The sequence below is a fragment of the Sebastes umbrosus genome, chromosome 1 (genome assembly GCF_015220745.1).
Source record: "Sebastes umbrosus isolate fSebUmb1 chromosome 1, fSebUmb1.pri, whole genome shotgun sequence".
Classification (NCBI taxonomy): Eukaryota; Metazoa; Chordata; class Actinopteri; order Perciformes; family Sebastidae; genus Sebastes; species Sebastes umbrosus.
This window is the reverse complement of record NC_051269.1, coordinates 31,199,357-31,213,343: the sequence shown is the minus strand read 5'-3', so window position 1 is coordinate 31,213,343 and position 13,987 is coordinate 31,199,357.

The window sequence follows — 13,987 nt, the reverse complement described above, 5'->3', positions numbered from 1 at the left end:
CCGACCATTTTCAGATATTTTTTTTCAGACTTTTTTCAGATATTTTTTTTCAGATATTTTTTTTCGGACATTTTTTGTCCGACATTTTTCAGATATTTTTTTTCAGACTTTTTTCAGATATTTTTTTTCAGACATTTTTCAGATATTTTTTTTCAGACATTTTTTTCAGACTTCTTTTGTCCGACATTTTTCAGATATTTTTTTTCAGACATTTTTCAGATATTTTTTTTCGGACATTTTTTTCAGACTTCTTTTGTCCGACATTTTTCAGATATTTTTTTTCAGACTTTTTTCAGATATTTTTTTTCAGACTTTTTTCAGATATTTTTTTTCAGACTTTTTTTGTCCAACATTTTTCAGATATTTTTTTTCAGACTTTTTTTTCAGACTTTTTTCAGATATTTTTTTTCAGACTTTTTTTGTCCAACATTTTTCAGATATTTTTTTTCAGACTTTTTTTTCAGACATTTTTCACACTTTTTTTTCACACTTTTTTTGTCCGACATTTTTCAGACATTTTTCAGATATTTTTTTTTTGACATTTTTTTCAGACTTCTTTTGTCCGACATTTTTCAGATATTTTTTTTCAGACTTTTTTTGGATATTTTTTTTCGGACATTTTTCAGATATTTTTTTTCAGACTTTTTTCAGACTTTTTTTTCAGATTTTTTTTCAGACATTTTTCAGATTTTTTTTTTTTTACATTTTTTTCAGACTTTTTTTGTCCGACATTTTTCAGAGATTTTTTTTCAGACTTTTTTTGTCCGACATTTTTCAGATATTTTTTTTCAAACTTTTTTTTCAGACATTTTTCAGACTTTTTTTTCAGACTTTTTTTGTCCGACATTTTTCAGACATTTTTTGTCCGACATTTTTCAGATATTTTTTTTCAGACTTTTTTCAGATATTTTTTTTCAGACATTTTTCAGATATTTTTTTTCGGACATTTTTTGTCCGACATTTTTCAGATATTTTTTGTCCGACATTTTTCAGATATTTTTTTTCAGATATTTTTTTTCGGACATTTTTTTCAGACTTCTTTTGTCCGACATTTTTCAGATATTTTTTTTCAGACTTTTTTCAGATATTTTTTTCCAGACTTTTTTTTCAGACATTTTTCACACTATTTTTCAGACATTATTCAGATCTTTTTTTTTTGACATTTTTTTCAGACTTTTTGCAGACTTTTTTTTCGGACATTTTTTTCAGACTTCTTTTGTCCGACATTTTTCAGATATTTTTTTTCAGACTTTTTTCAGATATTTTTTTTCGGACATTTTTTTCAGACTTCTTTTGTCCGACATTTTTCAGATATTTTTTTTCAGACTTTTTTCAGATATTTTTTTTCGGACATTTTTCAGATATTTTTTTTCGGACATTTTTTTCAGACTTCTTTTGTCCGACATTTTTCAGATATTTTTTTTCAGACTTTTTTCAGATATTTTTTTTCCAGACTTTTTTTTCAGACATTTTTCACACTATTTTTCAGACATTATTCAGATCTTTTTTTTTTGACATTTTTTTCAGACTTTTTTCAGACTTTTTTTTCGGACATTTTTTTCAGACTTCTTTTGTCCGACATTTTTCAGATATTTTTTTTCAGATATTTTTTTTCAGACTTTTTTCAGATATTTTTTTTCGGACATTTTTTTCAGACTTCTTTTGTCCGACATTTTTCAGATATTTTTTTTCAGACTTTTTTCAGATATTTTTTTTCCAGACTTTTTTTTCAGACATTTTTCACACTATTTTTCAGACATTATTCAGATCTTTTTTTTTTGACATTTTTTTCAGACTTTTTTCAGACTTTTTTTTCGGACATTTTTTTCAGACTTCTTTTGTCCGACATTTTTCAGATATTTTTTTTCAGATATTTTTTTTCAGACTTTTTTCAGATATTTTTTTTCGGACATTTTTTTCAGACTTCTTTTGTCCGACATTTTTCAGATATTTTTTTTCAGACTTTTTTCAGATATTTTTTTTCAGACTTTTTTTGTCCGACATTTTTCAGATTTTTTTTTCGGACATTTTTTTCAGACTTCTTTTGTCCGACATTATTAAGATATTTTTTTTCAGACTTTTTTCAGATATTTTTTTCAGATATTTTTTTTCGGACATTTTTTGTCCGACATTTTTCAGATATCTTTTTTCAGACTTTTTTTTCAGATATTTTTTTTCAGACTTTTTGTCGGGCATTTTTTCAGACTTCTAACCCTAACCCTTTTTATAAATGCCAATTTAAACCCATACCAATTTATAAAAATATCATTCATGCATAGCGTATTTGATGATCTTATAAATCATTTACCAAAAAGTGACTCTACCCCATCATGTCCTTTATATGTTCATTTATTTTACGTCCTTACAATCAGTCATGTGACTTGTTGCCGGAAGAGACGACGGTAAAGTGGAAACGTGAAGTTGAGTTGGAGAGAAGAGAGAAGAGAGAGGAGAGAGGAGAGAGGAGAGAGGAGAGAGGAGAGAGGAGAGAGAAGAGAGAGGAGAGCCACCCACAGGACACCGGTGTTGTTAGAGTTTGTTGTGTTGGAGTACAGAAAGTGTAGTTTAGTGTTATCTAAAAGATGTTCAATGTCATGGCTGAATATTTAGCTGGTTTCGATAATGTGGAGGAGACGCAGGTTTCACGACGAGGCTTCACCGAGTGAACAACTCAAGTGAAAGGTAAGAATAAGGTTTTATTTCTCTGTAAGATCATTTCCATAATGTTTTCAGATACTTATAATAACAAGTCTGTCAGTGGCAAAAACAAGAAGGCTCAGGTCCAGGTTGAACAATTCTGAAGTTATCCTTTATTGTTGTAATATATAGCTTACTTTATTACATTATGTTATATTATATATTATATGAGAACCTCACACTTTATTTGATTGAATTTTATTTTATATTATTTTTAGGCTATTTTTCAATTGTGAACGAAGGAGAAATGTCTAAGCTGTGGGTGGTAGGGGGTACTTTGTTTCCCTGTTCGTCTTTCTCAGTTATATTTATTTATGGAAAAAAATGCTATTTTGCTTCAATAAAACATTAACGTAAAAAATATCCACAGAATAGAGTAAAACAGGTGGCAAGAAATAACCTAATCATTTTCCTTTTCTTTCTTTCTTTCTTTCTTTCTTTCTTTCTTTCTTTCTTTCCAGACCTACTTCTAGATTCATGTTTTAATGTCAAGTCTTAAAACAATATGTAATTGTTCCTCCTGTCCATAATCAACAGACAGTGTTTGCTTGCTGAGCCACAGCAGAGGGACAGAGCACAAAAAGACATATTTTGATCTAAAATGACAGTAACTTTGAAAGACACCTAGTTGATCAACCAAACTTCAGAAAGCATTTTATCACAGAAGGACTGTAGATTTTTGTCCCCCATCATATAGGAGTCATGTGTGATTGTGTGAAGACAGAATCTCACTTCTTTGTGAAAAATATAAGGATGTGAGAGATGTTTTCTTTGAGAAAATAAATAACATATATCCTGAGTTCATCCATCTCCCCGATCCTCAGAAAATACCATACTTATGTGGGGAGAAAAAATCAATGTGCAATATTAGCTGCAAAATATGTTGACTGTTGCCATGCAGTAAGAGGTGCTACAAGCTCCGAACATGTTTCTTATTGACTACAGTACATCTGTAAAATAATGTATATTTAAAATGTATTTGCTATATTGTGATTGTGATTTTTTTGTGATTCTTATTTGTGAAATGTAATTATTAATTAATATGTAATTTAGCATTTGGCAATAATGTAACCCTGAACATTCATGCCAATAAAGCTTATTTGAATTTGACTTTGAATTTGAAGTATGAAGAGACTCTTCACAGCCAGTAAGAACAGTTACAGCAACCAATAACTCTGTCAATGTACGGATGGGTGTTTGAGTATTGATTTAAGGAATGTGAACCTGTCCTCTCAGTCAGAAGTAAAGACTGAGCCAGTGATGGAAAGAGACCCTGTGAGGGTCTGAATAACTTACCTGTATGTACTACAGTCTAACACTAGAGAGAGCTACAGAGCTTCAGTGTAACTACATCACCAGTATGTTTCCCAGTTTTGCCCCAAATCACTCTTTAGACAGGTCCCGAATCCCAGATCTTTGCACCTCTATTAACCCATTTGTGCCAACAACTGATTTGTTTTTTAATTTCCTTTGGTGGAAGTGTTCTCTGGGCACAAATGTGAAGAAATGTTCTAAATCGGTCAAACTGCATGGCCGAGAAGTGAGATTTTCTTATCATACTACATCTTGACTTTGGGCACATGGGACTACTGTTTTTGCGATAGACTCCATTATATTTTAGGAAAAAGCAGTCGTCCCAATGTGTCCAAATACTAGATATAGTAAGATATCTCAGAAACTATAAGAAGCCCAATCAATTATTTGGTATCTATGAACTCATAACAAGTTGAATATCAAAGATATGCACACATATACAGTGTAAAAACAATATTTCATATGGAAAGCATTTAATAAACACAATAGCGTTTCCCCTCATTTTTCAAAAATCCTGACTTTCATTGATATTGATATTAATAAAAATGATTTTTCATGTGATATAAAAATGTCAAAGTTGTATTGTTAGACACTTGCCATATGTCCGTACCAAATTTCAAAACTATTGACCAATCAAAACAAATGTTGTGTCATTTTTCCTTATCATACTAAATATAGTCTTTGGGCACAAACGGGTCAAACAGGCCAGACGTGTTACGATTAAACACCACAGTTTAATTGTTTTTACTTACTTACTTATGTATTTTAAGTTGCAAAACCAAACCATGAATCAATTACAAGTCAAAGTCCTAGATGAAAAATTATACTTAAGGGAAAATACCGAATTTATCAGTGAAAAGTACTTAAGTGTTAAAAGTAAAAGTATTAATTATGTTATGCAAACTGCCCCCTTTCAGAGTATATATATGATTAATATAATTACTGATGCATGTGTACACACTTTAATGTTGGTTAAATCTACAACAATGAATTATATTTTATAAGCTGATTTTATGTTTTCTATGTAAAATCTTAATCTGCTAAATGACTATTAACTCTAGCTCTCAGATAATTACAGTAGAGTAAACAGTACGATCAATAATTCCCTCTGAAATGTAGTAGCCTATAAACCCATAGGCTAGTATATAGTATATATCTTTTCACCTATTATTTGTATAACATGTGTGTGGTGTCCCGTTCAAAACAAGTTCTCCCAACTGCTGCATTTATTCCAGCAACATTAAATTATTATGTCAGAAAAAGCAGCGTGAAAATGCACGTTTGTTACAGTCACACGTGGGCTGTAAATGCATTTATTTCCACAATGCGTTTCACACAGTGAAGTTGTGCAGCTGAGTCTGTAACGTAACACATTCCTTTGTCTCATAGTGTTTTTCCATGTCCGTTGTTCTCAGTGTTGGCCCACATACTGCTGCGCTGCGACAACACATGAATGCACTGACTTAAAGAAGCCCTCTCACATGCCTAATGCTGACATAATATTGACCTCTAGCTTTCAGATCCTAATCAGCCAATACTTCAGGTGCACAAAGCCTCTAGCTGACTGAATAATGCAATAATCTTAGAGCTGATTTTTGACCTAGAATCCATAATTTTCTCTGAGACACGTCTATGATGTTTGTTCACTCTTAGTTTAGTCCCAGTTAATATATTTTTTTTACTGTTGATCTAGTACCTGTAACAGGTTGATACAGTATATAGATCTGCCACCCGATTTGACTGTTATCAGGCCATTGAATAGGCCTTATCAGTCGCTATAAGCACCGTAGATGTGGGTCACTAGGGGCCTACTAAGCCTCCTACGTTTTAAAAGTGAAAGTGAAACTTAAAAGCATCACCTTCTTACATGTTAAACTAAATGAAACGTTACGTTTTGAACACAAACAAAAATACATCTTTAGGTTTAGGCAACAAAACTACAACTTCTTTAAGTTTAGGCAAAAAACAACTACAACTTCTTTAGGTTTAGGCAAAAAAAAACAGTTAGGTTTAGGCAACAAAACTACAACTTCTTTAGGTTTAGGCAAAAAAACAGTTAGGTTTAGGCAACAAAACTACAACTCCTTTAGGTTTAGGCAACAAAACTACAACTTCTTTAGGTTTAGGCAACAAAACCAATTAGGTTAAGGCAACAAAACTACAACTTCTATAGGTTTAGGCAATAAAACTACAACTTCTTTAGGTTTAGGCAACAAAACTACCCCTTACGGAGTTCACAGTCTATACTACAGCGCCTGACTTCCGCTTCTGCTCCTGTCATAATTACTGCAGTCACACTGTTGTGTTCTTTTATACCTTCTTTCGATGATCTACCATGTGAATAGATGATAAAAACCTACTAGTGGGTGTAGTAGGCCCCTATTGACCCACATCTATGGGTCTGATAACGCCTATCTAATAGTCCAACAGTATAATCATCTAGATCTGCAGCGGTGTGTGTGCGCGTGTCTTTGTGTGTGCATGAGTGTGGGCACAGGCGTGTCAATGCACTTAGCTTTATTAAGTGATACCGCCCCAGAGTGAGAGGGAGGTTGTTTATAATCAAGTTATTCGGAGCAGCAATCCAATTTTCCGATACAGAATGGAGTGAGATGTCATGTGTGTGTGTTTGTGTGATGCTGAGATATTCTTTGTGCATGTGTTTGTGTGTTTTTATTGTATGTGTGTGCATGCCTGGGTTTCTTCTATGAATGCATAATGCGATCAAACCTGTTAGTCACAGCTCTCTAAGTGGATACATTAACTATAATGTTCCATAACAGTGAAAAGGCAGCAAATCATGAGCGAGACCCTACTGACACCGGTCTGTTCACATACGGTAGATGTAGATTAAATAAATACAATGTACTTTACCACAGAATCCCTCTTTTAACAGCTGGGGTAGGCAGGTTGGCGAAAATGTGATTACAATTTTATTTTTATTTTTATAAAACGGTCACTATATCCTCACAGTAGTGCATCTGCAAGGTTTCACAGACAACCAATCAGAGCCGAGCTGGAATCTGTCGTCTATGAGCAGCTGTCAATCACTCGCAAACTCCGATCAAACGGTCAAACTAGGCAGCGCTGATCAAATATGAATCAATATTCTGTCACTGTAATGCCCAAAGTTTGTGACCTGGCAGCCATGTTGAGATCAGTTGAGGAAATACAAAGCACCGCCCACCAGCCGGAGCAAACTTTCTCATTTCACAGCTAAACAGTACACTACAAGATGATTCTGAAAACATTTTATGCAAGACACAGGCATTACAGTAACAGAATATTGATTCATATTTGATCAGCGCTGCCTAGTTTGACCACTTGATAGGAGTTCGAGAGTGATTGACAGCTGCCTCCGTTGAATGAACAGCCAATAGATTTTTTAAATCCTGAAAACAGAGCCATGAGGAGGTGCATAAGTCTAGTTCTCTGAGAACATTTGAAATACAATATGCTGAAAGGTTATTATGGATTTTTTTGCCCAATGATGCCAAAAATTTCTGGTTTAGAAGAAGCTGCACACAGAGTATTGAAACAAAAGCAGATTTAAATGGCTTCAAGGGTAATTCAGAAGTCTGGTGATGCTTGTTATTGTATCTTCCATTTTGCCTGTCGTGGAAGATGTGTGTATGTGTGTGTGTGTGTATGTGTGTGTGTGTGATTAACCCTTCACCCCGTCTTCAGGCCTATTCGATATCAGAGCCTCTGAGAGCACAAAGAGGCTTTTCTGCCATTTCAGCATCTCTTCCTGTCCCTTCCTGCCTGCCTTCTTTAGAGGCTGTTTCCATAGTAACGAGGTGCAGGATGCCCCCAGAGAGATGGGCTGCTAGGTGATGGGGTAAGATGACAGAGAAGTTGAGCACATGAAACAATTTGGTAATAATACTAATATAATGACAGTTTGCTGCTATAATGAGTGAGTGAAACTAGCTGGTGATCTAATGAACCATTCAAAAATCACAGCTAGATTCAGTTCAAATTCTGGTTTCAGGAGGTGGATTGTTCCCTGAAATCCAAAATGTACTAATGTGCATTGTTACAAACACATTCACATCAGTATTGTAGGTAATATGTTCCACCCAAGGGGGTTGGTTTGGAGGGTCAGCTGACACAGATGGACTCTATTAGTCGTTTTGTAAATGTGTGAGTAACGGCGTGCAATGAGGCAGAGGACCAAAGAACAACCACTCCTTGTTGACCCCCTCCACTCATCTCTCCCCCACACACACACACACACACACTGGCCTCATGCTCCGTGATGCAGCAGTAAATCAGTCAATGAGTGTGTCACTACCTCTCTGAAACACCCCGAGGGGCTGCAGCAGCAGCCACTATGAGCCTTCCTCCAGCCTCCACCACAGCCGCTGCCCGGCCACAGCCCAGCAGGAAGCATCCAAGTCTGGGCAAGAAACGGAGCAAAGTGTGGGTCAGCGTGTGCCCTGGGGAAGAAAGCTGGAATGTAGGTCTGCTCTACAGGGAATGGTCTTCATGACTCATTACTGATCACTCGCGACTGGTGATCTGTATGTGAATACATGTATGATCTTCTACACGCAGGCTCTACTGGGCTCTTCTGCTTTTTCTAAACATGTTAAAGGAATACTTCACCAACAAAATGACCATTTGTATATCAATTTCTCACCCCGTGTTACCTTGAATTCTTGAAGAAAACGTTTTTCTCGCATGCCTCAATTTTTGGCATCATTGGGCAAAAATTCCAAAATAACCTTTCATTATATTGTAATTCAAGTCTTCTGAGAGGAAACTATACTTCTGCACCTCCTCATGGCTCTGTTTCAGGCTTTAAAAAAATCAAGACTTTGACCAATCACAGGTCATTTTATTGAGAGAGCGTTCCTATTGGCTGTGCTCCGGTCATGTGACCGGAACTTGGCGTTCCTTCACCAGATTTCACAATGGCGGCGGCATCACAAACTTTCTCATTTTACAGCTAAACAGTACACTACAAGATGATTCTGGAAACATTTGAGGCAAGAAATAGGCACTAACGTAACATAATATTGATTCATATTTGATCAGCGCGGCCTAGTTTGACCGTTTGATCGGAGTTTGCGAGTGATTGACAGCCGGCTCTCATAGACAGCAGATGGACAGCAGACCTCAGATCAGCTCTTACTGCTTGTTTTCCTCCGGTCTGTGAAATCTTGCAATTGCCGTTAGGAGCACCGGAGGACACAGAGGAACATGATTTTTTTCAGGTTGCCTGTTTCATGTACTACTGTCACGATATGAACCATTTTATAGAAATAACTATTTTTAATCATATTTGCTCCAATATCGCCTACTTCAGCTTTAACAGAGAATCAAAAACTGGAGAAAGTCTTGATATAGTGAAGTTAATGGTGGCCATGTTTAAACGGCCCCTATTTACTTCACTTTTCTCTGTTTTTTGATTCTCTGTTCACCGTGGAGGCATGTGAGAAAAACAAAGTTTTCTTCCACAATTCAAGGTACCACAGGGTGAGTAATTGACATACAAATGGTCATTTTGTGGGTGAAGTATTCCTTTAAGTGCAAAAGTACCATGAAGGGGTAATCTCTATAAACAGATTCTGCATTGACATGTAGAACCTGCAGAAAACGAGACAATATTTTGGCATCGGAAGCGTTCTGGTTTCCGTTTGTAGTCTGAGTAGTATTGACCAATCACGTTCCAGCAGGCTTTGGTTGAATGCAGGTAAACAGTCTGTGTGGAGAGCAAAAAAGGTGGAACACATTGGCTGAAATGCAATCTCCGACTATCGTCCGACGATGATTTAACTTTTTTATTAGTTTAAAATTAGGTTGTAAACTGGCTACTTGTGAAACAATCTGGTCATACACGTCGTCTCTCAACTCCAACTCCGGTCTCGCGTTTCAAGTTGCTAATCGAACTGCAAACAATGAGCAGCGCACGGAAAAGGAAGTCTTGGCCCTGGATATCCACTGGCTACACCGGAATCCCAGAAATATAGTCCTTAGAGGCTTATCTGTTGACAGACCGATAGACGATGCATTCCGAGATAGATGAAGGGGTTGTAAACCTGGAAGATACATCAATATAATATTAGAGAATGATATTAAACAACATATTGGGAAACAGTTTAAATATTTGTTTCCTGCAAGTGACACAATTTTCTTAGTTTTAGCTGTGAGAAAAAGAGTTGTGAATGTCTATTAACATTTCTTAAAGATCATAAAGTACTTTAGATTAACACAATTGTAGAGAATAAGTTGAGAAGATCGATACCAATCTTCTCATAGACAATACTGAACCTAAGGATTAGGGGTTAATATCACCCAGCTCGCAGTAAAGACACACTTTCACTACTTCTACTGTAAGCAGTGACAGCTGAGCTCTGCAGGGTGATGGTGGGACCAAACACTACGGGGAGTCCATCTCTGCCAAGACCTAGTGCGTACCTGCTCTGCTTTATGCCACTGCAGCTGAAACAAATAAATCTAAACCAGCTCCTCTGTCACATGCATGCAAACATATAAAACACAGACACCATCAAACATCAGTGCACACACATATATTAGACTCAGTCATGAAGGAGGGAAGCAAAAACATAAAACAACTGTGCATGATTCAACTTTCCTTTCTGGCGGTGCACCTCTTTCTCTGCGAGTGAGTCGTCAAATGTGTGTTTGCGTAATCCTGGCCAATTCAAACAGTTTTGTTACGGTAAAGAATGGGGGATTAGTTTATGGAGCTTCAAAAGCCAAATATAGAAAACGCATGTGAGGGATTATAGACACATCAAAGAATAAGGATGGAGAATACATTAGGGTGCAGTTTCCATCTCCTTCTCTCATCTCTTTCATTGGAAGAAGCAATGTGATGCATTTGGCATTAAATGCATCTCAGTCTTTGCTAAATTTAATACACAAGGCGGATATATGGATTTGCACTTCATAGTGTGTATATGGTGGCATATTGTGTTGTTGTGATTTTTATAATAAGTGTCTTTTACATTATTTTCCACCAGTGTGGCTATAAAAAAAAAAAAAAAAAAATATATATATATATATATAAATATAATAGTCTTTTTTAACCCCCCTGAGACCCGCAATCCCGACCGACTTTACTACTGTCTTTCAGAGGCTGTAGCAGGTTCAGTTTTAGAGCTAGGTACATAATTGTAATATGAAACTAGATGTCATGTTAGCTTTTTGGAAGGAGGCTAAGTAACGCTCCAAAGTTAGGCTAAATTTTGGCGAGGAAAAACTGGCATGGCCATTTTCAAAGGGGTCCCTTGACATCTGACCTCAAGATATGTGAATGAAAATGGGTTCTATGGGTACCCACGAGTCTCCCCTTTACAGACATGCCCACTTTATCACTTTATGATAATCACATGCAGTTTGGGGCCAAAACCAAGTAGTTTTTTGAATGCAGTGTAAATATCTTATTTTCACCTGTTCTAAAAACTGCATACCGGGGTCCCTAAACAGTCTTGGAATCGCATAAATTGGGTATGACTGTAAGCTGAGATTCTTGTGGATCCAATGAGCACAATTGTATTCATGTGTGATGAAGTTAGTCCCCATAGTAGCCATTTCATTGTAGTGAGACCATTTTTTTTAATAACTGACCTCACTGTATAAAATGACCTGTGGTGACCTCTAGGATAATCACAGCCTCATGATATTTTACAGCCACAAACTACAGACCTAGAGCATTCAGAGGATGGATGGCTTTCCTAGGTAGATTGACAATAAGGGAGTTTTCTGAGCAGTTTCCAGAACAGAAGCGCTCGCCACCCAATCGCCAAAAAATGCAAGTCTTGCAGAAATCTCCAAATGTCAAAAGTTTTTGACACCAAATCACAGCATGGCTTTTTCTATGGTGTTACTCAAGGTCTTGATGTCTTAATGTGGTATTTTACAAGGTTTTTTGACCATTTTTATCAATTCTCAAGTGGTTAAAAATGGTTAAATTTAGCACAAAATCTGTGTAACAACTTATGATACAAAATAGAGCATGGCAATGACCATCATATACTTTTATTATAATGTTCTAAGCCCTTATACATTTTTACAATTTATTTTTGATTAATTAATTAATGTTAATTTCTGATTTCTAACTAGAACATCTTGACGCACAGTGCTGAGCTGCATCTCAAATTAATCTCCAGGTTCCCAAATTTAGATGATGTATACACCACTTCTATGTGACATCTACTGTTGACCTGTTATCTCCCCCTAAAGACCTCCTGTACCCCCCTAAAAAATACATAAATTGGTCTATTGTGGGTCTCAGAGGGTTAAAAATAATATATTCAACATTTGAAAAATAGCTACAAAAAGATTGTGGTACATTAAAGATATGAGTCATCATCTTGTTTTTAGGTCAGGATATAATCACCCCATGCAGAAATGAGAAGATGGGCCACAAGTATTCATGAAGTGCCTCTGTGCGTGTGTGTGTGCGTGTGTGTGTGTGTGTGTTGCTGGGAGATGAAAAGTGTCAAATCCAAAGAGGGAGACTGATTTGCTGACTTCACCGTGACTGCCAGCACCCGAGGGCGGCTGAAATGATTGTATTTGAACGCCTCTTATGCAATTAGGGTGCTGTTATTTTGACTATATGAAGCCCTAAATATAGGGATTATGCTGCAGTTTGGCAATTGCAATATTAAAAATATCTTCAGGGTTTTATAACCCACACAGTTATGAAACATGAAATGTGCTTTTTACATTCTAAAGTGCTGAGGAGGAGGAGGTGGCGTACGGGGAATAAATCAGCCAGGGTGGATTTGAAAACTGTAAACATGCCTGAAGGGGAATGAAAGGGGACTTAACATATGCTTAGGGACGCAGTGCAGCCTCATTATGTAATAGTTGGTCTTAAAAGTTCACCAGATTGAAATAAGGTGAGTGTGTGTGTTAGTGTGTTTTGTTGTTTGCCGTGGCTGGTGGCCAGTTCCCAGCAGATCTGGGAGGATTGTAGCTTTATCCGCATCATAACTGGATGTTAATCTTGTGTGGAATCCAGCGCTGCTTCCGGGGATCGCGGCCTGCGGCGGCACTAACATCGGCACCTGGTCCTCGGGACACCAACACACACATGATTAGAGTCATAAGCTCCTCTGTGTGCACACAGATTGGGTTTTATAGTTCATGCAATCATTTGCAGACTGTGGTTCGTTACATAAAAGTATTTGTTGCTGTGCAGGGACTTTTTTTCCCCCCACATTCATACAGAAAGCAGTGTTTCTTATTGCTGAGCTGGCGTCTATTTGGTCATACAGAATATGTATTTGAAAAAAGCCACCTAGATCAAACCTGCAGTAGGCAGAATGTTTTTGGCATATTTGGCAAAAAAATCCCTAATAACATTTCAGCATATTGTAATTCAAGTGTTCTGAGAGAAAATTAGACTTCTGCACCTCCTCATGGCTCTGTTTACAGGCTTTAAAAACTGTAGCCCGTGAGCGGAGACTTTGGCCAATCACAGGTCATTTCAGAGAGAGAGAGCGTTCCTATTGGCTGTTCATTCAATGAAGGCAGCTGTCATTCACACGCGAGACACATGCATTACAGTAACAGAATATTGATTCATGTTTGATCAACGCTGCCTAGTTAGACCGTTTGATCGGAGCTTGCGAGTGATTGACAGCTGCTCAGAGACAGCAAGGCTCCATCTCGGCTCGGATTGGTTGTTTTCCTCCGGTCTGTGAAATCTTGCAGATGCCATTAAGAGCACCCGAGGACACCGTAGGACACCGAGGCACATGATTTTTTTCTAATTACCTGTCTCGTGCACTACTGTCAGGATACAGTGACCGTTTTATAAAAATAACTTTTTTAATCATATTCGCTCCATTGCTACCCACTGCATCTTTAAGTTGTTTCAGTTTCTGGAGTTGTGAAAGAGTTGAACTGAACTGTGTTTGTGTTAAATTGGGAAATAACTCGCTGCTGTTCGGACGTGGCTGTCATCGGCAAACTGAACATGAGTCATAAA